The following is a 26,076-nucleotide window of genomic DNA, read 5'->3' as shown; positions in this document are numbered from 1 at the left end:
GGGCCGGTCGCTGTGGCCGAGCGGTTCTAGGCGCTTCAGTCTGGAACCGCGCGACCGCTACGGTCGCAGGTTCGAATCCTGCCTCGGGCATGGATGTGTGTGATGTCCTTAGGTTAGTTAGGTTTAAGTAGTTCTAAGTTCTAGGGACGGATGACCTCAGATGTTAAGTCCCGTAGTGCTCAGAGCCATTTAAACCATTTGAAGGATGTTGATAATTGAATGGACAGTTAAAGTATGGAGTGAAGAAGTACGTGAAAGAATAACTGCGGAAATGGATAACAGAAACCTCCTTTGCAAGCGAGGTCGCCAACGCACGCCTGTGTAGTGGCGCTCGACTTAGATGGAAGCCGGTTCGAACGGTGGCGGATGAAAAGTTCTCTGCAATCATTTTCCTGGCAAGGGGAGGAGAGACACTGGCGTTAAGTTCCTGATCACAAGTCTTTATGCTGATGTCCTGGAATAAATTTCAAAAACCTCTCCGTTTTGTCTAATGAAGTGAAGTGAAATGAAATGATCGTATGACATTGTCGGCCAGAGGCCCCATACGGGGAAGTTCGGCCGCCGTATTGCAAGTCTTTTTCAGTTGACGCCACTTCGGCGACTTGCTAGTCAGTGATGATGAAATGACAATGAAAGACAGACAACACCCAGTCGTCACGAGGGAGAGGAAACCTGACCCCGCCGGGAATCGAACCCGGGACGCCAAGCGCAGGAAGCAAGAACGCCACCGCAAGACCTCGAGCTGCGGACATGTAATGAAGTGAGGGCATGTGTCGCTGTTGATCCGTTCTTTGATACATCCGTCCATCGGATGACGACACTAGATTTGGCGACCCCCTTGGTACTATTTAAGTGGGGCTGTCACCCTCTCCCTTCTCTCTTCATCGTATAACACAAACATAACACCACACTATTCACGCATCCATCACAGTCACCTACACTCCACAAATACACGTACGACACGAAGTGGTCAATCTAAGGAGAGGAAGAACATTCTTTCGTTCAGGCTGCTGAACCTATCCCGTGGGATATCGCAGCTAAGGCTACCATGCTACATTGACATATCTACACGGTGTTTCAAAAATAACCGGTATATTTGAAACGGTAATAAAAACTAAACGAGCAGCGATAGAAATACGCCGTTTGTTGCAATATGCTTGGGACAACAGTACATTTTCAGGCAGACAAACTTTCTAAATTACAGTAGTTACAATTTTCAACAACAGATGGCGCTGCGGTCTGGGAAACAATATAGTACGATATTTTCCACATATCCACCATGCGTAGCAATAATATGGCGTAGTCTCTGAATGAAATTACCCGAAACCTTTGACAACGTGTCTGGCGGAATGGCTTCACATGCAGATGAGATGTACCGCTTCAGCTGTTCAATTGTTTCTGGATTCTGGCGGTACACCTGGTCTTTCAAGTGTCCCCACAGAAAGAAGTCACAGGGGTTCATGTCTGGCGAATAGGGAGGCCAATCCACGCCGCCTCCTGTATGTTTCGGATAGCCCAAAGCAATCACACGATCATCGAAATATTCAGTCAGGAAATTAAAGACGTCGGCCATGCGATGTGGCCGGGCACCATCTTGCATAAACCACGAGGTGTTCGCAGTGTCGTCTAAGGCAGTTTGTACCGCCACAAATTCACGAAGAATGTCCAGATAGCGTGATGCAGTAATCGTTTCGGATCTGAAAAGTGGGCCAATGATTCCTTTGGAAGAAATGGCGGCCCAGACCAGTACTTTTTGAGGATGCAGGGACGATGGGACTGCAACATGGGGCTTTTCGGTTCCCCATATGCGCCAGTTCTGTTTATTGACGAAGCCGTCCAGGTAAAAATAAGCTTCGTCAGTAAACCAAATGCTGCCCACATGCATATCGCCGTCATCAATCCTGTGCACTATATCGTTAGCGAATGTCTCTCGTGCAGCAATGGTAGCGGCGCTGAGGGGTTCCCGCGTTTGAATTTTGTATGGATAGAGGTGTAAACTCTGGCGCATGAGACGATACGTGGACGTTGGCGCCATTTGGACCGCAGCTGCAACACGGCGAACGGAAACCCGAGGCCGCTGTTGGATCACCTGCTGCACTAGCTTCGCGTTGCCCTCTGTGGTTGCCGTACGCGGTTGCCCTACCTTTCCAGCACGTTCATCCGTCACGTTCCCAGTCCGTTGAAATTTTTCAAACAGATCCTTTATTGTATCGCTTTTCGGTCCTTTGGTTACATTACACCTCCGTTGAAAACTTCGTCTTGTTGCAACAACACTGTGTTCTAGGCGGTGGAATTCCAACACCAGAAAAATCCTCTGTTCTAAGGAATAAACCATGTTGTCTACAGCACACTTGCACGTTGTGAACAGCACACGCTTACAGCAGAAAGACGACGTACAGAATGGCGCACCCACAGACTGCGTTGTCTTCTATATCTTTCACATCACTTGCAGCGCCACCTGTTGTTGAAAATTGTAACTACTGTAATTTCGAAAGTTTGTCCGCCTGAAAATGTACTGTTGTCCCAAGCATATTGCAACAAACGGTGTATTTCTATCGCTGATCGTTTAGTTTTTATTGCCGTTTCAAATATACCTGTCATTTTTGAAACACCCTGTACTTAACGGAAGAAAGGACAGATCAGAATAATATCTGCTACGCGTTACAGCATCCAAGATGATTTGACGCTGAAAGGAGTGGCAGGGAAGGAAATATTGTAGGGGGCGGATGTAGATTAGAACACACAAAACAAATTGTTTATTGTTTTGTTGCTAGCAGTCACATAGGGATGAAAAAAATCAGCACAAAATAGGGAAAGATGGATGATAGTCTCAAATCAGTTAAACACCAACGACTTAAACAAAACAAAAATGTGCTACCAATCCCACCGAGATGAGTCTTTGTGACATGAACAGAAGTCCAACACAAATTTTATTTCAACATAATACACTGACTTAAAACTGTGAAATGTTCTAATCTTTGTGCAATATTGAACAAACACAATATCGTAACAAGTTCTTCATTAACTGAATTCTTTTCGTTTGTTTGGCAGCATATGACAATAAGAACGAAAAACAAACACTTTCTTCATGTGTTTTCTCAATAACCAGCTTCCGGCTTCTTAGGCCGCCAGCAGGTGATGACTGTGGAAACCACTAATGAAGCATCTTGGGTGCCCCAGGAACTAGGTGATGCAGACGATACGAGATTTCAAATTATGAAGTTAATGCTAAATACAAATGTAAAACAAAATCATAGTTTTACATTTTACAACAGATTTGATTGATATCTAGGTGCATCATGTACACAGAAATTAAAATGTATTTTAGTAGGGAGAAGGAAAAGAAATTCATTGTTTTTATTTAAAACTAAGCTGATAAATGGTTCAAAGGGCTCTGAGCACTATGGGGCTTAACTTCTAAGGTCATCAGTCTCCTAGAACTTAGAACTACTTAAACCTAACTAATCTAAGGACAGCACACACATCCATGCCCGAGGCAGGATTCGAACCTGCGACGTCGCGGTCGTGCGGTTCCAGACTGTAGCGCCTAGAACCGCTCGGTCACCCCGTCCGGCACTAAGCTGATATCCCGTGTTATTGTTTCTAGTATTTCCAATGGTGTCAAGGTTCTGCCTTCCTTCCATGTGTGAAGGAGGTCAGTAAGTACTTGAAATGGATGGTTTCCCGTTGGGTATCTGTCTTCTGTAACCATCTTCTCTCATGTTCGGGCATCGTAACTGTCACAGCACTGTCGTGTCAACCTCCGTACAACTTTCCACGGTATCTAAACACGCCACCTATATTTATACTTGTATTAGTGGGATTTATAATTTTTGTTGCTGCAGCCCTTGAAAATAGACGAATATATAGGGCAGTGAACCATTTTTATCACTGATCATTGGTTTATTTTGAGCAGCACACAGAAGGAGTATAAGTAATTTTGTATCTTTGTAAACGTTTAGACAGAAGGAAATTAGGCCTCAATTATAATAGCTACTGCATGGTGTCTCAATGGAGCATTCTGTTTGAACGACTGATTCGGGTAATGACACAGGTGATGCCCCATGGAGCAGAAAGTTACATGCATGTAACGTACTGCGTCCCGGGAGCTTGCAGATATTACTGCAATAGTAACTATATTTTTTCAATAAATGCTAATACAGCGTTTGTGTGTCTTATGCCTCCTGCCGTATCTACCTGCTCCATCGTGAACTTAATTTTGTTAATCTGATAGGTGTTTAAAGAGTGTATGTAACTGATAACATTTTGACTCATTCAACGTCAGATTGTTTTGCGTAAGTTGTCTAATATACTGTGAAAAGTTCTTGGAAAACGTTCTTTATCTCTCTGCATCCTAACTGTACCGATGTTAAGCCGTTGATGTACGAGTGTATAGTATAAAAAAACTTTAGTTAGCTATTAACCTGGAGATGAACACAATGACTGAGAGTGTTGTAACTCTAACTGTGGAGCACCACAACAGAACCATCGAAACTGCTTGCCTTCTCCTATCGTCGTTTGAGCATAGAATTAATTTCCATCCTCAAGAGGTAGGGGACAAGGCTACTAGTCTTAGTGTTCCACAGTTAGAATTTCTACAGTTGCAATCACTGTGTTCACATCAGAGCTGTGAGGTAAAATCGGCTGAGTGATCGTAAAAATACCGATTGCGATTGAAGGAGAAAGCTATATCTCAAAGCTTTCACTTACCTAAGTTTTTAAGCAATGAAAAGTTAGTTTCTCATATAAAAGAGAGATACCGGAGAGACAGGCAGCTTTATTGTCTCTTCGTTGTCTTAATTTTTCTGCACTTCGGAAAAAGAGCAGTTACGTTCTTACATAAATGTCCGTGGTTTTCTGCTCGGATTGAATAAGCACACAAATAGCCTCACCTTTGTAAACTCTTGCGCGATGGTTGAGAGCGTGTACTTTATGAGGGAAGTCATTTTCTTTTAGTGAAGAGTTATACTCTGGCTCTCCGTGTTTGTTACCCGTGACTGGAGTGATAGACAGCGGAGCAAGGGAAAACTTAATACGGATAACGCTGGGTCACCTTCAGCCGACGCCGGCAGACAAATGGCGCGTGGCTGTGTTCTCTTCTGGCTAGAGCCGGAAGGTCAGCTGTGTCCAGGGACGGCAGAAACCTGGATTCTGGCCAGCGCTGCCGCAGTTTGCGAGCCGTGCTCGGCCCTGTTGACACGCTTCTGGTGGTCATCTTTTACTTTCTGATAGATACAATCTGATACCTGGCAGTAAAGAATGGACGACGACATTTTATGCAAACAAGTCGTGGAATTCCATTCGATAAGGAAGAAGAATGTAGGAAAATATACGTAGAACATGAGCCAGACTGTAAAGTTGGGACGGTCAGCTCCCCCTGAAACTTCTCCTTTGAATGTAAAGAATGACAGTGCTGGAAAAACTCTTACGTTATTTGATTTTCAAACAGCTGAGCAAAACTGAACGTACTCAGACATTTCTCTCTTTACTTATTTTGATCATCACTAAACTGACACACAGGCACGCATCTCGTGGTCGTGCGGTAGCGTTCTCGCTTCCCACGCCCGGGTTCGATTCCCGGCGGGGTCAGGGATTTTCTCTGCCTCGTGATGGCTGGGTGTTGTGTGCTGTCCTTAGGTTAGTTAGGTTTAAGTAGTTCTAAGTTCTAGGGGACTGATGACCATAGATGTTAAGTCCCATAGTACTCAAAGCCATTTGAACCATTTTTTTGAAACTGACACACAATATTTTTGGCGCATCGCAATCTGACTACAAAAGAATGGCCCTGACTAACAATGACCTATACCTTTCATGAATCACTTACAGAAATCTTCGTAACTCGAACTATTGCAATGCAGCGAGTGCCAATACTGCCAGCTAAATAAAAGATTCTAACTACTGAAGGAACTAACTACTGATAGGCATAGTTAGCAAATGAAAGATTTTGATGGAGAACAAATTAGCTACCACAAGAACTCAAAAATGTTAGCAGTAGCCCAAACACTGTTAAGTCTAAACTGAAGAGTTTCCTCATGGATCACTCGTTCTATTCTCTCGAGGAGCTCCTGGAAGAGCTGAAAAATTAAGCAAATTCCAGTGTTACATTCTTGATTTTCTTTATTTAAACTTACGACTTGTCGCCTGAATATGTTTCTTATATTTCATTTTATCTGTTTCTACTATCGTGTTATAATTTCATGTATTGACTTGTTCCATGACCATGCATTCTCCTTAATTTGGTCCCACGGAACAATAAATAAATAAATAAATAAACAATGTATTTACGTCAATAGTGTTCAAAAGTCATTATATATCAGTTCATAACATTCAGTCTTACAAATCTCCTTTTTCTGAGTGACACACGTCCAGATCGTCCCCTCATAGTAACCTCTCAAAACTCTGGCATCTCTCTCCTCTCATCCACCACTGCTGGCCGCTCACCTCCAACTGCCCAACGCTACACGCTGTTCACACCCAACTGTCCAACACTACATAAGCGAATATTCCAACAATGAGTCCAACTAGCCACAGACTGCACACGGCGCAGTCGGCGATTTTTAGAGCACTACGTGGCGGTACCAACATAAAAACATAAACAACCTACTTACACCTCATGGCCGGCCAGTGTGGTCGAGCGGTTCTAGGCGCTTCAGTCTGGAAACGCGCGACCACTACGGTCGCAGGTTCGAATCCTGCCTTGGGCATGGATGTGTGTGATGTCCTTAGGTTAGTTGGGTTTAAGTAATTCTAAGTTCTAGGGGAATGATGACCTCAGATGTTAAGTCCCATAGTGCCTAGAGCCATTTGAACCATTTTTTTACACCTCATGTCTGAAATGAAGAAGAAACCGACTCACCAAGTACTGTATCTTCTTTGAAATAAGTGCGTAGAAAGACTTATCATTTACATGATAAAAGTATGCTCATTGTATAATTTTGCACAGGATGTGGGCGTGACAGCGGTTTCAGAGCTTCTGTTCGATCTTGTTAAAATAAATTTATTGGGTTGAACTAATGGAAAATAACAGAGTCTGACTGTTGCAGGTTCTACGGACAGACGAAGATATAACTAGAATAGTTTCCTGACGGACCAGGATTGATCCTCTGAACTATTAATAAAAATCAGCCCAAGTGAAGGTCGACTGTCGCGTTTTGAGTCCCGAGATACGGTTAAGCTCATCAGTGCTCCAAAGCGCTATAAAGTCCGAGGAAAATTCTGAAATTCGACCGCGGGACTGAAAAATATATATCGGTAGCCAATCACTCATCACTCACCTCCGTCGATAATCTTCACAAGAACAAGATCAGGATAATAGTTGGAAGTCAGTAGGTAAAATCACACAGAGACATCTCGTTTAAATAAACAAAACCGTCCACCTAGCTAAATGTCTCCATAACCCAATTTGAGATATTTCCCTTCTGACCATGTGCACGACCCGCCAAATGGCACTGCTGGCCTAGAAAACAGGTACTGGTTCAATCAATATTGCACACCCGTGCGCGGAAACACGCTCTCGGGCTACTGCAGGCTTTCCGAATTAGAAAAACAGTTTAATTGATTACTAAGAATCACCGACTACCGACTTTAGAAATATTCATGGAAACGCCTCTGCCGCCACAAAGGGCACGAGCCAGCCTACTTCTATGAGGACCGTCAGCCGACTTTTCGATTTTGCGACTTTCCATCCATTCTATTAAATTATTTTACATCGTATTCTATCAGTCATTTTCAGGAGCCGAATAGAAGCATTTCAACTGGCCATTTCGTTCTCCCACTAAGAATGATACTCTCTAAAGTGGTGCTTCCGGTTAGCACTTTAGAAATTACTGCCCAGCAGTTGCTGGAAACCTGCCTTCCAGTTCCTGTCTTCCTTTTTATCCTCTAAGCTCTCCCAGGCAGTATGGTTCTCTGATATTCACGTCCTCTCAAACGGCCCCTTCTTCTTGTCAATGTTTTTCACACGTATCTCTCCCTATGTACTCCGCGGAGAACCTCCTCTTTCCTTTCGGCGTCAGCCCACCCAATTTTCAGCACCCTCTATAGCACTCCACTCCGTCTTCAGGCCACGAGTGGCCTACCGGGACCATACGACCGCCGTCTCATCCTCAAGGGGGATGCGATAGGAGGGGCGTAGGGCCAGCACACCACTTTCCTCGTCGTGATGATGGTATTCTTCACAGAAGCCACTATTATTCGGTCGAGTAGCTCCTCAATTGGCATCACGAGGCTGAGCGCACCCCGAAAAATGGCAACAGCGCATGGCGGCCTGGATGGTCATCCATCCAAGTGCCGGCCACACCCAACAGCGCTTAACTTCGGTGATCTGACGGGAACCGGTGTATCCACTGCGGCAAGGCCGTTGCCACCCTCTAATATCGATTATCTTCATTCACGATTGTCCCGTACTTCATGATTCGCTTGAATACAATGCTATGCTCCAAATGTATAAGAAGCAGTCAAATGAGAATAAGACAGATGTAGAAATTGTAAGTAAACTGTTTATTTTTTCAAAAGTAATCGTCATAACTGTTACACAATGATCGCACTGTGAGACAAGACGGTTAATGCCTTGGAAAAATGTTTGCAGTTGCCTGCGGAATCATGACCGTACCTAGGCGTGGACCTGTTCGGCCGAAGCAGATCGACGGCCACGATTGTTCTTTTTTTCAGGTTTCCAAAAATATGGAAATATCTTGGGAATAGATCGGGACTGGGCGGAGTACGTGTAAGGACTTCCCAGCCGAAACAATGATGGCAACTCTCGGGCGGGTCATGAAGGCCGGCCGCAGTGGTCTCGCGGTTCTAGGCGCTCAGTCCGGAACCACGCGACTGCTACGGTCGCAGGTTCGAATCCTGCCTCGGGCATGGATGTGTGTGATCTCCTTAGGTTAGTTAGGTTTAAGTAGTTCTAAGTTCTAGGGGACTGATGACCACAGATGTTAAGTCCCATAGTGCTCAGAGCCATTTGAACCATTTGGTCATGAAGGCATTGACCGTCTTGTCTGCCAGTGGGATAAACGTATTAACAGTTATGTCGATTATTCACTTTTTAGGGTTCTGTATGTCTATCGGTAGAAATGGAACCCTTGTAGTATCACTTTACTGTCCGTCCCTCTGTCAGTCATTCTGCCTGTCTGTCCGTCCGACAGTTAAGAATCCTTTTTCTCAAGAGCGATAGGGCGTATCAAGTTGAACTTTATACCCCATACTATCGTCTATGGTATCTTCGCGACGTAAAAAATTTAAGATTGTACGCCAGTTCAAGTAAAATATACGACCATTTATGTCACATGTTTTGAAATTCGCAAACTCACTCATCAAAACTTAACGCGGTACTTCCCATTGACCTACAACCACGAAATTTGTCAAGAAGCAAGGTTTCACAATGCAGTTAAGGGAAAAATCCGAAAACTGTTAATTTGTAATTATATCACATGGATATACTACCGTCTGTCTTCCTGTTAGGATCCCTTTTTGTCAGGAACAGGTACACATATCAAGTTGAAATTTACGTCACTAAAGTGCGTGTGTAAAAAATTTAAGCTACTGCGTCAATGCGATGAACAGATACGGTCATTTACGTCACGTATTTTAATATCTTCCCAGTATCGATATCGGTAAAAGGACTAAATTCATCGCAATTCTCGGTTCTCTGAATGTATTGATAAACCGTCCATACAGATAATTAAATTTTTGCGGAACCCTCGGTGCGCGAGACCGCCTCGCGCGTATCCGGATTTTTTCTCCCATCTGTTTCGTTTTCATCCGGCTGCCCCTTATACATTCTAAGAAATTCTTCCCAAATTAAGACCGTAATTTAACACATGAATGCTCTAGTTTGCTGTTCTAGTCCGCCTTTTGCTAGTCTGCTTTCTTTCTTCGTCCGCCACTTGTTATTTTGCTTCCAAGGTAAGAGAATTCCTGCATTTCCTCTAGTCCGCAGTCCCCAATTTTGATGTGGAGTTGATTGCTAATCTCATTTCTGCTGCTGCTCTTTACTTTCATCTTCCTACGGTTTAATTTCAATCCCGTATTTTGCTCATTTCATTCTACTGATCCCGTAATTCTTCCGCACTTTCACTGCGGGTAGTAATGTCACCAGTTACCTTTCCACCCCAAATTTCAGTCACTGCATCTTCGCTTAAAGATTTGCAGCAGGATTTCAGAATATATACTGTGTTCAAACGTTATGAATTACCTGACAGGAAACAATTTATTAACAAATAGCCAACAGGTAGTCAGAAAATATCGTTCTTGAGACATAAGTAGCTCTTCATTCTCACGCAGTAATTAGTACTATCGACAGGAGATGTCAAACCGATTCCATATTTTTAGATTTCCAGAAACTTTTTGACGCCGTTCTCCGCAGCTGACATCTAATCAAACTGCGTGCCTGTGGGATATCGTCTCAGTTGTGCGATGGAGCCGTGATTTCCTATCAGTAAGGTCACGAACCTAAATGCTGCAAATTCCACTAGATACTTATGATTATAATTACGAATAATTTAAATTCGAACGATCATATAAATAATATTGTGGGGGAAAGTGAACCAAATACTGCGATTTATTGGCAGAAAGAATATGCAACAGGCTCTGCTAAACAGACTGTCTCCACTACGTTTGCCCATCCTCTTCTGTAGTACTGCTGTGCGGTATGGGAGCAACTTCAGATAGAACTAATGGAGGACACCGAAAAGTTTAAAGAACGGCAGCTCGTTTTGTATTATCGTGAAATCTGAGAGAGAGTTGGACGGGTACTGTGATGTCACCGCCAGACACCACACTTGCTAGGTGGTAGCCTTTAAATCGGCTGCGGTCCGTTAGTATACTTCGGACCCGCGTGTCGCCACTGTCAGTGATTGCAGTCCGAGCGCCGCCACACGGCAGGTCTAGTCTATAGAGACTCCCTAGCACTCGCCCCAGTTGTACAGCCGACTTTGCTAGCGATGGCTCACTGTCTACATACGCTCTCATTTGCAGAGACGACAGTTTAGCATAGCCTTCAGCTACGTATTTGCTACTACCTAGCAAGGCGCCATATTCAGTTACTACATGTCTTCTGAACAGATAATATTGTGAATCATGTACCGTCCAGAGCGACGTTCATCATAAATGGATTAAAGTTAAGTATCAACTAGCTACGTCCGCTTTCTGAATTCTAATTCCTTGTCATGTTCCAGATCTCACATCAGTATAGTCCTTCCCTCCTCACGCCAGCTTGCTAGAGCTAAAACGCGTGCATTTCGGCCTGCACTCGCAACACGGTGTTGGTTGGCTCTTGAGCTAACACAAAAGGTACGATAGGTGATCATTAAAATAAAGGCATTTTTCGTTGCGGCAGGCCGTTCTCAGGAAACTGTAGTCGCCAACTTTCTTACCAGAGTGTGAAAATATTTTTTTGGCGCCCACCGACATTGGGAGAAATGATCATCATCATAAGATAAATCAAAGCTCGCACGGAGAGATTTTAGTGCTATTTTCTCCCACGTGCTATTCGAGAGCAGAACGGTAGAGGAATAGTCTGAAGGTGGTTCGAAGAATCTCTGCCAGGCTCTTAATTGCGAATCGTAATCATGTAGATGTGGATGTGGATGTTGAAGATCTGTCGAATTTAACGCTTGCTCCATAGAAAGTATTCTGCGCATCCGTACGGAAATTGCACCGTACCACTGCCAGTATTTTTCGTGTTACTGATTTCGCTGTTGTCGACTTCTTTTGGGTCACCTGGCACTAGGAAACTGTGATAATGCCCGCACGGAAGGAGTCTTTCCACCGAAGAGATCCCACCGCGTCCCCGACCTCGGGCAGAAATTTCACACGAGTAAATAAAGTTGAGTGCGAACGAAATAATAAGCAGGAAATGACAGGGGAGCTGATTTATGCGGGGAACGCAGCGGGCAGAAGCCGGCAGGTGGGCGGCGAGGGCCCCGCTGGCTGCCTGTGGCGGCGCGTTGGGCCGCCTAGGCCGGCTAGAGCGCGCCAAATGACTAGTTTCCTTCGCGAGTCCGCCGCTGCGCCGTAAAAATGCTAGTCCAGCGGTTCACCTTGAATCTGTGTATAAATTACGGTTCTCGCTTGCAAGTGGCCCTCGGGGCGGCTAATATTTAACAGCTGTCGTAAAAAGCTTTTTAAAGAGCAAGCACGCCACGTAGCCCTATCACCATTACCTTGAAGAGGGAGCGCGGCTCTCTAGGTGGGGGCCAGAGGTTTGGGTGGGGGAGATGGAGGGGACACAAAATGAACGTCGAATGCTTTTGCTAGCACCCAATGTCGTGTTCACGTGGCTCTCGTACGGATCGAATTTCCTCCGAGATAAATGTTCCTCATTCTTGAATAAAGGGAAGGGATGACGGCTTATGACTAGTTTCCCCGTCAATCTCCATGATGTATCTCACCCGTGCCCTTTCTACGTCGCCCAGAAAAAAAACTTTACTTCGAACGCCGTTGCATCCTGCATAAAATCGAGCAAAAATTCCTGCACCTCGGTTATGCGCATGATTCCACCTTGACAACTACCTCTTCTTCCATCCAAGTGCTAGCCCTCTTGGCCTTTAAAGATCTCCTCGAGAAGTTCTCGTGCCATCTTTTCACTCGTTGTCCTAACGCTGTTACGTCGTAGGAATGTTAGTGTAGCATGGATTTTGGAATTCTTTTTCTCATTCGTTGTAGATGTTTTCTTTAGTTGTTTTAGTATATCTGTACACAGGATAATTTAGCTGACCCTACCGATGTCGTTTTATGCAACCCGCAGTCTTACATCTGGCCTTCAAAAACCACGCGTGAGTTTTTTTATATTCTCTCGCTAGCCACGCGCAAACTATTACTTCTAGAGAAAAATTGACAGGATCTTTTCGTAGAAAATTTAATGCAGTTAAATTTTGTACTGGATTCGTTTTCGCTGAAGGCCACAATTCTCGAGTTATTCAAGAAAATCGTAAAAAAGTGATCTCAATTCTCAAACGCACCTCCACCGCCACAGTCACCCCTCACCAGTCTGGATTTCTAGTATGTTGTTCCCGGCACTCCCTCCTACCACTGTACAAAAATTTCCGACTAAACGACCTATTCCCGATATTCGACTTGTTTTGATCTTGTTTGACTGGAATATTGTGCACTAGTTGGCTATTTCGTAAACTATATTAATTTAAACGTGCCTGTGAGGGTAAAGAAACAAAATCGACTTTTATAAACGTTACGCTAAAACTAATTGCGTTGACAATTTGATCCATACTTAACCGTCACAAACACAATGGTTTCGTCGTTAGAAGGCCTACGGAATATAATTATGTAATTGTTTGTTTTATGCTGTTAAATTCTCAAAATTGTTTGGTAGAATGTACTCAAACATCAGTTTTACAATTTGTAAGTGGTCGACTAAGCTGGTGGCGCAATAAGACCAGTCAATGAATGTCAAAAAAAGGTCCAAGATGGGAAATAATTCGTACAGCGGTATGAGGAAGTGCCATGAATGAAATACTAGAAATCCTCAACGGTGGGAGGTCACTTTTGTATGTTTTTCCTGAATAAATCGAAAACCGAGGCCTCCAGCATAAATGCATCCTAATACAAAATATAACTACTATAAATTTCCTTCAAAAACGTGTGTTCTTTTTTTCTGTAGTACTAATAGTTGAAGGCCAGGATAATATCGCGGGTTGCATAAAAGGAGATCGATAGGGGCAGCTGAATCACCGTGTATAATGTATGATAGGCTTCACTTTCAGTTCCTCCAACACATCGTCATTCCTTTTGTGATCCCATTTGCTGCAACCAGCGGTTCCTCTCAAGAATTTAATTTCTCAGGCTGTTAGTCTCTTCGCATCTTTTGCCTTTATTGTCGAGTGTGGTCTCAGCTCTCTGAGACAGCAGACGTATGTGCAAGTTGCGTTTATGTATGTGTGTGTGTGTGTGTGTGTGTGTGTGTGTGTGTGTGTGTGTGTGTCTACTGCTGACAAAGGCCTTAATGGCCGAATGCTTTAATTGTGTGAATCTTTTTATTGTGCCTATCGCGACTCAGCATCTCTGCTATATGGTGAGTAGCAACTTCCCTTCTCTGGTATTGTTACATTCCATCCTGGCTTTTACATTGTTTGATACATTAGTTTAGGGTGTTAGTGGCGTTTCTGTCTGTTAACCAGAAGTACACTGCTAGCCATTAAAATTGTAACGCAAGGGAAAACAGAAAATAACTAAATTATTCTTACCGTGTCTACGCATTATAGCAGGAAGACCATAATAAATCTATAGGTGACTAGTTAAGTACATGGGCATGTATTTATACCGACCTTCTGTTTATACCTATATTCTGTTCTTCTCTCTGTCCATCTCTTCCTTCCCTTCCTCTCTGTCCATTTCCTACATCCCCTACAACCATCTCTGTGCCCATTTCCATCACCCTCTACTACTTGTCCATCTACTCCTGTCCCTCTCTCTGTCCTTCAGCTCCTCCCCCCTCCAACTGTACATCCCCTCTCTGTCCATCTCGCACTCTTTCCTTTATCTCCTCCAGCCTCTCTCTCTGTCCATCTGCTCCTTCCTCCTCGTCTATCTTCTTTTCTTCCCATTTATGTCCATCTTCTCCTCCCCTCTCTCTTTGTCCGTTTCCTTTCTCTGTTCACCTACTCCTTCCATCTCCTCCTCCACCTCCCTGCTGTTCATCTCTTCTTCTTTCCTTTCTCTGTGCATCTCCTCTTCTCCTCCTCTCAGTCCATCTCCTCTTTTCCCTTTCGCTGTCCATCTCCTCCTCCCCCCTTCTCGCTCCAAAATTTCACCCCCACCCCAACAGGAATTTGCTAGTTCACGGTATTTCTTTCCAGACAGTAAGTAATACGTGTACCAAATTTGGTCGAAATCGACCAAGGCGTTTATGAGGAGCTTTTTACCAGTGGATTTGCCTGCGAATGCACCTGTCACTTATATTTCACATGTATTTAACGTATTTCATACATTTTGTACACATGGTTCACCTGTATCTATATCGAAATGTGCCCCGCAGTTTCGTTTCCACGCAGCTATATGTTTATGACGTCATATCTCCCGAACCTTGAGTCGTACAACATGGTTTAGCAAGTACATTCAATGGCATATGTGGATAGTATGTGCGACATGTATTGCGAGTAGAGACCCTAGTAAAATAGTGATAAAATAAAACGTCGTGCATAATGCGGAAGTTTTTCACGCATCTCAGTGTTTAGGATGTCTATGTGTCGTTCAATGATATAATTTCGTTTGTACATTTAATGGTAGATGTGAATGCTGTCTGTAAAATGTATCGCGAATACAGTTGGCAGTAAAGATGTAATACATTAAAACGGCATGCTTTGATGCGGCAGTTTTACTGCAAGCACAGCAAACTTTTTTCCTTTTATGAATCTGTGTGAGTTGTCAGAGAGAAAAAGTTTCAGAAAGGTTTGAAGTTACGTGTAAAGTCTGTTGCAGGTGACCAAGTGCTCTCATTCTCAAATACTAGAGGAACAAAGTCCGCTAAATGCGCGTTACAAGACGGCCGCTGTGGCCCATTGGTTCTAGGCGCTTTAGTCCGGAACCGCGCTGTTGCTACGGTCGCAGGTTCGAATCCTGCCTCGGGCATGGCTGTGTGTGATGTCCTTAGGTTAATTGGGTTTATGTAGTTCAAAGTCTAGGAGACTGATGACCTCAGATGTTAAGTCCCATAATGCTTAGAGCCATTTGAACCATTTTGAGCGCGTTGTAAGTTACGCTACTATTTCACACCCTACCCAAATCACTTTTACGGGTGGGTGGTTCTAACCCACGCAGAGGTATTTTCCAGACAGTAGGTGATATGTGTACCAAGTGTAGTTGAATTCGGCCCAGTGATTTAGGAGCAATATGGAAGATATGTACAAACGTATAGCTCTACACTGAGATGATGGTCATGAGATACCTCCTAATATCATGTCGGACCTCCTTTTGCCCGGCTAGTGCAGCAACTCGACATGGCATGGACTCAGCAAGTCGTTGGAAGCCCCCTGCAGAGATATTGAGCCATCCTGCCTTTAAAGTCTTGCATAAATGCGAAAGTGTTGTCGATGAAGGATGTTGTGCACGAACTGACCTCTCGATTATGTCCGACAAACGTTCTATGGGGTTCATGTCGGGTGATCTGGGTGACCAAATTATTCGTCCGAACTGTCCAAGATGTTCTTCAAACCAGTCACGAATAACTGCGGCCCAGTGGCATGGCTCATTATCATCCATTAAATTCCACCGTTGTTTGAGAACTGTCCAAGAAAGGCTGCAAATGGTCAATGATCAGTTCATTTGGACCAGAGGATCCAGTCCATTCCATCGATTATGGAGCTACCACCAGCTTGCACGGTGCCTTGTTGACAACCTGGATCCATTGCTTCGTGGGGTCTGCACCACACTTGAACCCTACCATCACCTCTTACCAATAGAAATCCGGACTCATCTAACCAAGGCCACGGTTCTCCAGTCATCTAGCGTTCAACCGTGATGGTCACGAAGCCAGGACAGGCGCTGCAGGCGATATCGTCCTTTTAGCGGAGGCACTCGCGTCGGTCATATGCTGCCATAGTCCATTAACCCCAAGTTTAGCCGCACTGTGCTAGAGGATACGATCGTAGTACGTCCCACATTGATTTCTGCTGTTATTTCACACAGTGTTGCTTGACTGTTAGCAGCGCCAACTCTACGCAAATGCTACTGCTCTCGTTTGTTAAGTGAAGGCCATCGGCCACTGTATTGCCAGCGGTGAGAGATAATGCGTGAAATATGGCATTCTGTGCTCACTCTTGACAGTGTGGATCTCGGAATATTGAACTGCATAATGATTTTTCGAAATGGGTCTAGTTCCAACTACCATTCCGCGTTCAAAGCCTGTTAACTCACATTGGGCGGCCATAAACACATTGGAAACCTTTTCACATGAATACCCTAAGTACAACTGACAACCCCGTCATTGCACTGCCCTTTTGTACCTGTGTATGCAATATTATCGTCATTTGTATACGTGCAATCGCTATCCCATGACTTTTGTCACCTCCATTTAATCCAACTGGATATCGAGTCGTAATGAGCTTGGATGACAGATACGAGTAATTCGTTACATGCTGCTTCATCTCTATGTCAGGCTTCATCAATCGCTGTGGCTGGCGAGTCACGGCGTGCCAGTCTCTCACCAATCTACAGCCGGATGATTTAGATGGGTGAGAGATACGTGCTGGCCAGGGCGACATTCGTCTACCCTCCGTTTCGAAATACGTCAGGGCAGTACGGGCAACAAGCGGTCTTTTGTTATCTTGCTGAAAGACAGTCAAGGAGGCCTCGAAGATATGGCTCAGCTACTGGCCTTAAAAAACCTACGTTTCTAGCATTTGTAGACTTAGAGAAAGCTTTTGACAATGTTGACTGGAATACTCTCTTGCAAATTCTATAGGTGGCAGGGGTAAAATACAGGGAGCGAAAGGCTATTTACAATTTGTATAGTAACAAGATGGCAGTTATAAGAGTCGAGGGGCATGAAAGGGAAGCAGTGGTTGGGAAGGGAGTGAGACAGGGTTGTAGCCTCTCCCCGATGTTGTTCAATCTGTATATTGAGCAAGCAGTAAAGGAAACAAAAGAAAAATTCGGAGTGGGTATTAAAATGCAGGGAGAAGAAATAAAATCTTTGAGGTTCGCCGATGACATTGTAATTCTGTCAGAGACAGCAAAGGACTTGGAAGAGCAGTTGAACGGAATGGACAGTGTCTTGAAAGGAGGATATAAGATGAACATCAACAAAAGCAAAACGAGGATAATGGAATGTAATCGAATTAAGTCGGGTGATGCTGAGGGAATTAGATTAGGAAATGAGACACTTAAAGTAGTAAGGGAGTTTTGCTATTTGGGGAGCAAAATAACTGATGATGGTCGAAGTAGAGAGGATATCAAATGTAGACTAGCAATGGCAAGGAAAGCGTTTCTGTAGAAGAGAAATTTGTTAACATCGAGTATAGATTTAAGTGTCAGGAGGTCGTTTCTGAAAGTATTTGTATGGAGTGTAGCCATGTATGGAAGTGAAACATGGACAATAAATAGTTTGGACAAGAAGAGAATAGAAGCTTTCGAAATGTGGTGCTACAGGAGAATGCTGAAGATTAGATGGGTAGATCACATAAGTAATGAGGAGGTGTTGAATAGGATTGGAGAGAAGAGAAGTTTGTGGCACAACTTGACTAGAAGAAGGGATCGATTGGTATGACATGTCCTGAGGCATCAAGAGATCACAAATATAGCATTGGAGGGCAGCGTGGAGGGTAAAAATCGTAGAGGGAGACCAAGAGATGAATACACTAAGCAGATTCAGAAGGATGTAGGTTGTAGTAGGTACTGGGAGATGAAGGAGCTTGCATAGGATAGAGTAGCATGGAGAGCTGCATCAAACCAGTCTCAGGATTGAAGACTACAACAACAACAACTGGCCTTAACACGCCAGGAATGTGACGGCTAGGCGAATCAGATCGTGTTGCGTACGCCGTAGCAGCCGACACCTTAGCGTCAGGCTCTTAGCGCACAGTACGATAGCAAACTGGGAACTTTCGTTCTCCTCGGAGCCTCCGCACACGGGTATGTTCATCGGGATGATGTACGCAGACTCGAGATAGTAGCGAAAGACAGCGTGGTGACACTCCTGTGTCCAGTGCTGTCATTGGGCGAATCAATGTCGGCGCGCCTCGCTGCTGACAACAATGGTTGTCGTGGTTACAGTTTGAGCTACTGCAGATGTCATCGGACTGTCCGTGTGGATACGTATCTTGCTGCTAACAGTCTCATTTCCTAACTTACGTTACGCTACGTGGCTGTACGATTCTGCAAGACCGAGCGATGAATAATGTCTCTCCTCTTGGCCGCAAGTCGCGTGGTGCCGTTGAGATCCTGAATGATATTCAGTATGGTCCTCATGTTCCCATCGATTCCAAATTCGCTTGACAGTCATGAAATCTCGACCAACGCGAACCCTGAGGAATGTATCAGTGCTCGAGAATGTAATTCTTTATTTCTGGTTGGCTCTTCAACGTCAGTCTGCCAGTGAAACTGTTTTTTTTACGGTTCCGTACCTCAATCGGTAAAAAAGGAATCCTTGCCGTTGTTTCAAAGAAAATGCCTATTTTGCATGCTGCACATCAAAATTTTTATTTATGCACCCACATGCGTTTCGTCTTTTTTAAAGGCATCTTCAGTGGGTGACCTGAAATATTACATGATTTGCCCATTTTTACACATAGGTTATGGTTTCACATCTAGGTTATAGATTTAAAAACAGTTCCTTAACGTCTTTTTATGAAATGAAAAGGTACTTACAGGTAACTTCTAATTCATTGCATCCAATCAAACTGCTTTTCTCATCTGGCAGCCAGGTGGACATCTTACAGTTCACATTCAGTTCACTGTTTACGTCACACATCACTGTAACTGCAATCTTTTTAATAAAGAGTTTCATTTGTTTTTCTGTTACCAGCATTCTCAGTTTTCTGCATTCAACTGTTTTGTGGTTCAAAATGGTTCAAATGGCTCTGAGCACTATGGGACTTAACTTCTTAGGTCATCAGTCCCCTAGTACTTAGAACTACTTAAACCTAACTAATCTAAGGACATCACACACATCCATGCCCGAGGCAGGATTCGAACCTGCGACCGTAGCGGTCGCGCGGTTCCAGACTGTATCGCCTAGAACCGCTCGGCCACTCCGGCCTTCAACTGTTTTGCGAATGTGTGTGTGTGTAAGTGTGTGTTGAAAGGTGGCTACACTGAGCCACAGCGCCAGAGATTGCGCCAAAGATTCAGCCGCCTCCACTGGCCGTGTTTGTTGAGATGTGGTAGTGGAGAGTGCTTGCTGAGAAGTCGTAGTGGACAGTACTTGTCGAGAAGTCGTGGTGGAGAGCGCTATTGAGATGTAGCAGTAGTGAGTCGTTGTTGAGAAGTTGCCATGGAGAGTGCTTATTCAGATGTTGTCATATTGTTTTGATGGGCTAGACACCAGATATTGTTGGATTGGGGCTGCTGTAATGATCAGAGTGTGCTTTTCGTCAATATATATGAAGGTAAAAAAAATTCCTTTTTTTTATTATTTCAATGTCTTAAACAATAATGCCTCTTGGTCACAGGTTCAGTCAACAAAGCATCTAGCTCGTGTTCTTGTGTTAGACTGTTTCTGGTTTCTATGTGCAATTATAGTATTTCTGGTTTTTTGTTAATTACTTCAGTATAGATGGTGTTTAAAATATCTGGTCTTATTGAGGAAAAACCGTGCCAGATGTGTACGTTGAATCACACTTCCACACACAGAACAGCTACACTTGTGTTTTGTTGTTTCCTAGGTTTTATAGTAGATGGGGACTTAATTCTTTCATTCTTTGTTGTTATTCTATGCAGTCAGATTGCGTACTAATACCAGTCAGGGCCAACCGTTTACGAGACTCCGTAACCGGACAGTCAGCTACTAAAATTAAAAGTATTTGCATTCTTTTTAATTAAGCCCCCATGCAGTGTGTGTATTAGGGAGGGAGAGAGATTTCTTATTTTTTAATAAAATAAAAATTATTGATTTTATTTTTATTACAATTTTTTTATTCATTTATTTCTTCTTAAAAATAATAATATAATTATTAATATTATATTTTCCTGGATATTCTTATGCGAGGAATCAGATGTGTAATCATTTGTTGGGATTTCTGTCTATTATATGATCAATTAGTGTAAACAGTGAGTTGTTAGTCATATTTACTTGGTCATTTAGTAGTTGTTTCTTTTCAGCGTTTGTTTTGTACATGTGATAATTTTCCTGTAATGTTGGGAGATGTCTTTCATTATTTATTCTAATTATTTTCATATCATTTTCTCATGTCGTAGGATTGTGGTTATTTTCTCTCAAATGTTCTGCAAAAGTTGGAATCCTTATAGGATAACTCCGTTGTCCAACTGTCTGTCCGACTGTTCAAAACCCTTTCTCTCAGGAACGTCCGGACGTGTCAAGTTGAAATTTGTCACGTATTGAGGTCTACGGTCCCTTTGCGATGTATAAAAGTGAAGTTTCTAAGTCAACGCAATCAAAAGATGCAGCCGTTTATGTCACATATTTTGATTCTCGCAAAATCAGACACAAAAACCCACAGGTTACTTCTTGTTGACTTAGAATCATGGAACTTGCCAAAAAGCAAAGTTTCACACAACAAGTAAATGAAAAATATGGAAAAAGTGTTAATTTTTAATTACATCACACGAAAAAACAATTTTTTTGGCTTTTGTTATCTGACTGTCAGTCTGTCCGTCCGTTAAGACTCCTCTTTCTCAGTAACGCGTAGACATATCAATTTGAAATTTATTTCGCTCACTAACGTATATGGTCCCTTGGCGCTATAATAAACGTTAGCTTCTAAGTCGATGCATTCAAAAGATACGGCCATTTCTGTCACATGTGCTGAGCCGCGCAAATTCGCTTATTAAAATCTATAGGGTACTCCTACTTGACGTAGAATCATTAAATTTGGCAAGAAGGAAGATTTCACAGTACAGGTAAAGGGAAAGAAAACGGGGAATTGTAAATTTGTAATTATAACATAGGAAAAAATATTTTTGTCATTTGTTAGCCGACTTCAAATTCGAAATTAAAATATTCTCGAAAGTATCGGAATCACCGGGACCGATATCTTGCCAGTTTCAATCTCGATAGCAGGCAAAAACCGTCGATAACCTCGATTTCTGAATGGTTAATCAGTCTGTGTACATAATTCTTTTGTATGGAACCCTCAACACGCGAGGCCTACCCGCACCTGGCCAGTTTTTGTATCCCACAGGGTTTCTACGATGTGAGCAAAGAGTCAGACATCCTCTCACATGAATAGTTTTAACTATCATCTCATCGAATTTTGAGACTTCTGTAGGTATAACGATTCAGTTTACTGCTCATACGACCTGTGTGTTGACTGTGAAAAATCTGCTAATATTTAAGTATGCTATCGATTTTGGTGAATTTAGTTAAAGATATTCTCACTAATAGTACCTGACGGTTGGTGTATCGAATACTGCAGTTCAAGTTTTACTCTGTTACTTTGTACTGAGCGTATTGTAAGGGAATCGCCATCCGAATAAGATGCGTCCGTCCTTGGGAGTTGGAAGCTTGCCACAGACTCAAAGGACGTTGTTGTGAGTCGCTTCCTAGTTTACGAGTGTGTCGTCTGTTTCTGATGGCTCAGTCAAGTGCGTGGACGGCGACGACAGGTAAACGGGTCGTGAAAGGGTAATTAGACACAAACTCTCTGCATGAGACGGGCAGGAAAATTACAGAAGCAGTGGTTGGAGCAGGGAAAAAAAAAAAAATGCGGACGTTGCGAGTGGCGGATCCACTGGCGGAACAGTGTGTGTCAGGCCATTGCCCGGATTGCGCACAGCTGACTGAAGACAAGGAGAGTGGGCTGTCAAAATCATTGACTGGAGCAGCACAATCTAACGGGACGTTGTTGTGATCGGTACATCGATATACCGCCACACAAAAATCATTATCGCTTTTATGTGTGTGTTTACAACTGACAAGGGAAACTTTATATCGCACACCCCTCAGATTTAGTGGTAAGAGGGCTATACCAAGAGCCCATCAAAAACTGAAGACAGATCAAGCATGAAGAAAACAGGAAGGTGTACTGCGCAGTGAAGAAAAAAAAACAAACAAACAAACAAAATAGAAACAGTAAACGGTCCAGGAAGAAGAAGTGCTATATAGAGCAGTTGGAAAAGACATGACGTCGTGGTTAAATAGTTACAGTGTTGAACTGCCAAGCAGGGGAGCCATGTTAGCTTTATTCAAATTTGTGTCTGTCATGGTGCAACGTCCATTTGCTACAGCGAGGTTTAGGGTAGGGACCTATAACGACAGCTGATTCTGCACAACTACTCTATTAGCAGCCGAAGGAAGTGGTTTTCGAATGGGAACCGCAAACGTTTGATGGCTGGCTCTGAGCACTATGCGACTTAACTTCTCAGGTCATCAGTCGCCTAGAACTTAGAACTAATTAAACCTAACTAACCTAAGGACATCACACACATCCATGCCCGATGCAGGATTCGAACCTGCGACCGTAGCGGTCGCTCGGTTCGACAGCAGCGCCTAGAACCGCACGGCCAGCAAACGTTTGATGACAAGGCGACAAGTAAACCGAATCCTCCACCGGAAAACACGTCTGGTGTGTCATACACGGCATTTGTGAGAGTACGTTTGTCATACGATAGGAATCGTGTATCCTCTGTACGACTGCTAAGTGAGTTAGATATACCTCCTTGTCCGATACAGGTGTTCGTATGAATGTGAATATGACCACATCCACGGAAACGATGAAAACATAATAGGTCGTCACATAAACTGCAACAAATGAACGCAACAGTTTCACAATCACACAGTTTCTCTGTGTTCTGTCAAAACATATGTTTTTAAGGTTTTTGAAGTTGCGTTCCTTTTGGAATCTTGACTTTTGAATTATTTTGTTATAACTTATTTCACGCCCGCTTATTTGTTGTTTCCATTTCTGTGATACGTCTATGCGGTATCTCGCCTACTCTCATTACTCATCACATCTACTTGCGACGGTAACGTATTCATACCACATGGCGTAACCAATGTATTGTACGACAGCTGCCAAGACTACAGCAAGAGAACAAACATTTCAATGACCAGACGGATAGTTCATAATGTTGTAAAAAAAAAATTATTAAAAATTAATGGCACAAAAGAATTTTGAACACCGTAGTTTTCTTTATCCTCGCATTTCTGAAATTACTTAAAACTAAAAAAAAAGGAAAGCTAATGACACCGCCACTTTTGCCCTAAATATTTAAGAAGCAGCCCCTAAAGAAAAGCCCCACCACTTCGGGTGTTGGTCCCTATCACGAAAGACCCCCAGTAACTTGAACCAAAAAAGGAAAAAATCAGGAAAGGAGAATACATGGAAGGTACTTTTTTATTTATTTTATTTCATGTATGTATGTATTTATTTATTTTTTTTATATCATAAATGAATCCATCTCCGTCGCAGAAGAACGTCCTCGTAAAGACTGGCGGTTGCCTTCAACACCAGCGGGGAAAAAAAAAATCCCGCGTAGAGGCGACACATCAGTAGATCATCGATGCACGTCTTATCGGAAGAGTGTGAACAACCGTTGAGGAAACCGTATCTGTAAAATGGAAGAAGGATCATATGTCCGCTGTTCTTTTCATGGATGACCTAGCTATGAGGGGAATTGTGGAAAGCGCTCCGGAGAAATTCAGATGGTTTAAATGGCTCTAAGCACTATGGGACTTAACATCTGACGTCCTCAGTCCCCCAGACTTAGAACTACGTAAGCCTAACTAACCTAAGAACGTCACACACATCCATACCCGAGGCAGGATTCGAACCTGCGACCGTAGCAGCCGCGTGGTTCCGCACTGAAGCGCCTAGAACCGCTCGGCCACAACGGCCGGCCCGGGGAAGTTCGAGAAATATTCTTGGTACCAAGTTTCCTTTAATTTACGTCTGTGGTCACAATCTATTTGATAACAGATTTCCGGTTTCGATTTTTAATGACCATCATCAGATCTGTTTTTAGGAAACAGATCTGATGATGGTCATTAAAGACCGAAACCGGTAATCTGTTATCAAACAGTTTGTGACCATAGACGTAAATTAAAGGAAACTTATTACATATACGGGTCACTGTTTTTTTGCGACGATGTCGCAGCTTGTGATTCTTGGTACCTTTGGGTCTTAACTACTGCACAGTGTCGGTCGTTAAAGTATTGCCAGAAATCGAGGACCGATTTGTCACCACCAAACAGGTAGTGGATTGCGTGCCCGCTAATCCAAGTCAGTGAGTAGGTTTTTGCACCCGGGAAATAGTCCACGTCCGGGAAGAGAATCATTTGTAGTGTGATGCTGTGAGGAGTCGTGCGTGTGATGAACCCTAACATCTGGCGGACCAAAGGGCAAACATTACTCGACTCGCCTCTCACAAGTCGATGGGCATCGTCTTCTTGCACGCCACACGTGGTACATAATGCTGATGGCGCCAGGTGGATCCGATGGAGATGGGACTGGCAGACCTGCTTCCCATTAACCATAACGTACCAACGTACCAAGCGGGCGTGCACTGCCCGCCACACGGCATTCCACTGGACGAGGGGGTGTTTTTCCTCAGTCACACTCGGCGGAAGCTACGACTGCAGTGAGGCATACACTATCTTGGCCGTCGGTAGACGAGGAGGGACAAGCACGGTCCTGATTTAGCTAAATTCAAGAAAGAAATAGTTCAAGTAGGAAAAGGGCACTGGGACGTCTGTGAGCGGCGCTGGGACATTAAGGGAGCTCGGGTTAAGGGTCCTCATCAGTACGCTGGCGATGCATGTCGAAGTGCGTCGCCATATCTTGACGTGCGTGCTTGCAAAGAAGGCTGTTACTTGCGATTTCAATCTTTCTCGGCGTATTCCACTGATGAATTCTTCTCGGGTTATCAGCCGAGTTGTGGCGTCGTCTTGTCGCAAAGTTTCAATGAGTTTCGTCCCCAACATCTTCTGGCGAAGATGATGGGTACGAAACTCATTGAAACGTTGCGACAAGACGACGCCACCACTCGGCTGATAACCCGAGAAGAATTCATAAAAGGCTGTTACTCCCTTCGGAAAGGGCTTGTAATGTCCCCACAGAAAATACCCTCTACCACGCACCAATTAATCATTGTCAATCAAACCATCCACATTCATTCACTTTGGAAAAGTATCTGATCTGATTTTCTCGTAACATATGCGGCGACAGCTCGACGACGCCAAAGTATTTTCTAATGCGTTTATTCTTTGAAATAGCAGAGATGCATATATGCATTCTCCATGGTTGTTAGAGTGGTAACTAGGACAGCTTCTGGAGTATCTGTTGAGGGATTGACGTGTTTCTGAGAGATACATATTCTGCTTTTCTTCTCGCTAAAGCGAGCCAATTAACATTTGTGCCGCTAGCGGTTTGTTTGAAGAGAAAGAGACTGTAAACGGAAAATAATTAAGACGTGGAGTCACCGGAGATCTGGACATGTATTGGA

At 43.6% G+C, this 26,076-nt stretch overlaps 1 pseudogene; it reads right to left on the bottom strand.

Annotated features, from left to right (window-relative positions):
- Window positions 1–8,246: 8,246 nt before the first annotated feature.
- On the bottom strand, window positions 8,247–8,364 carry LOC124790995 (annotated as a pseudogene).
- Window positions 8,365–26,076: the final 17,712 nt, after the last annotated feature.

Source organism: Schistocerca piceifrons, chromosome 3 (genome assembly GCF_021461385.2).
Source record: "Schistocerca piceifrons isolate TAMUIC-IGC-003096 chromosome 3, iqSchPice1.1, whole genome shotgun sequence".
Taxonomy (NCBI): domain Eukaryota; kingdom Metazoa; phylum Arthropoda; class Insecta; order Orthoptera; family Acrididae; genus Schistocerca; species Schistocerca piceifrons.
Note: the sequence above shows the minus strand (reverse complement) of the source record. Positions and strands in the feature narration are given on the sequence as shown.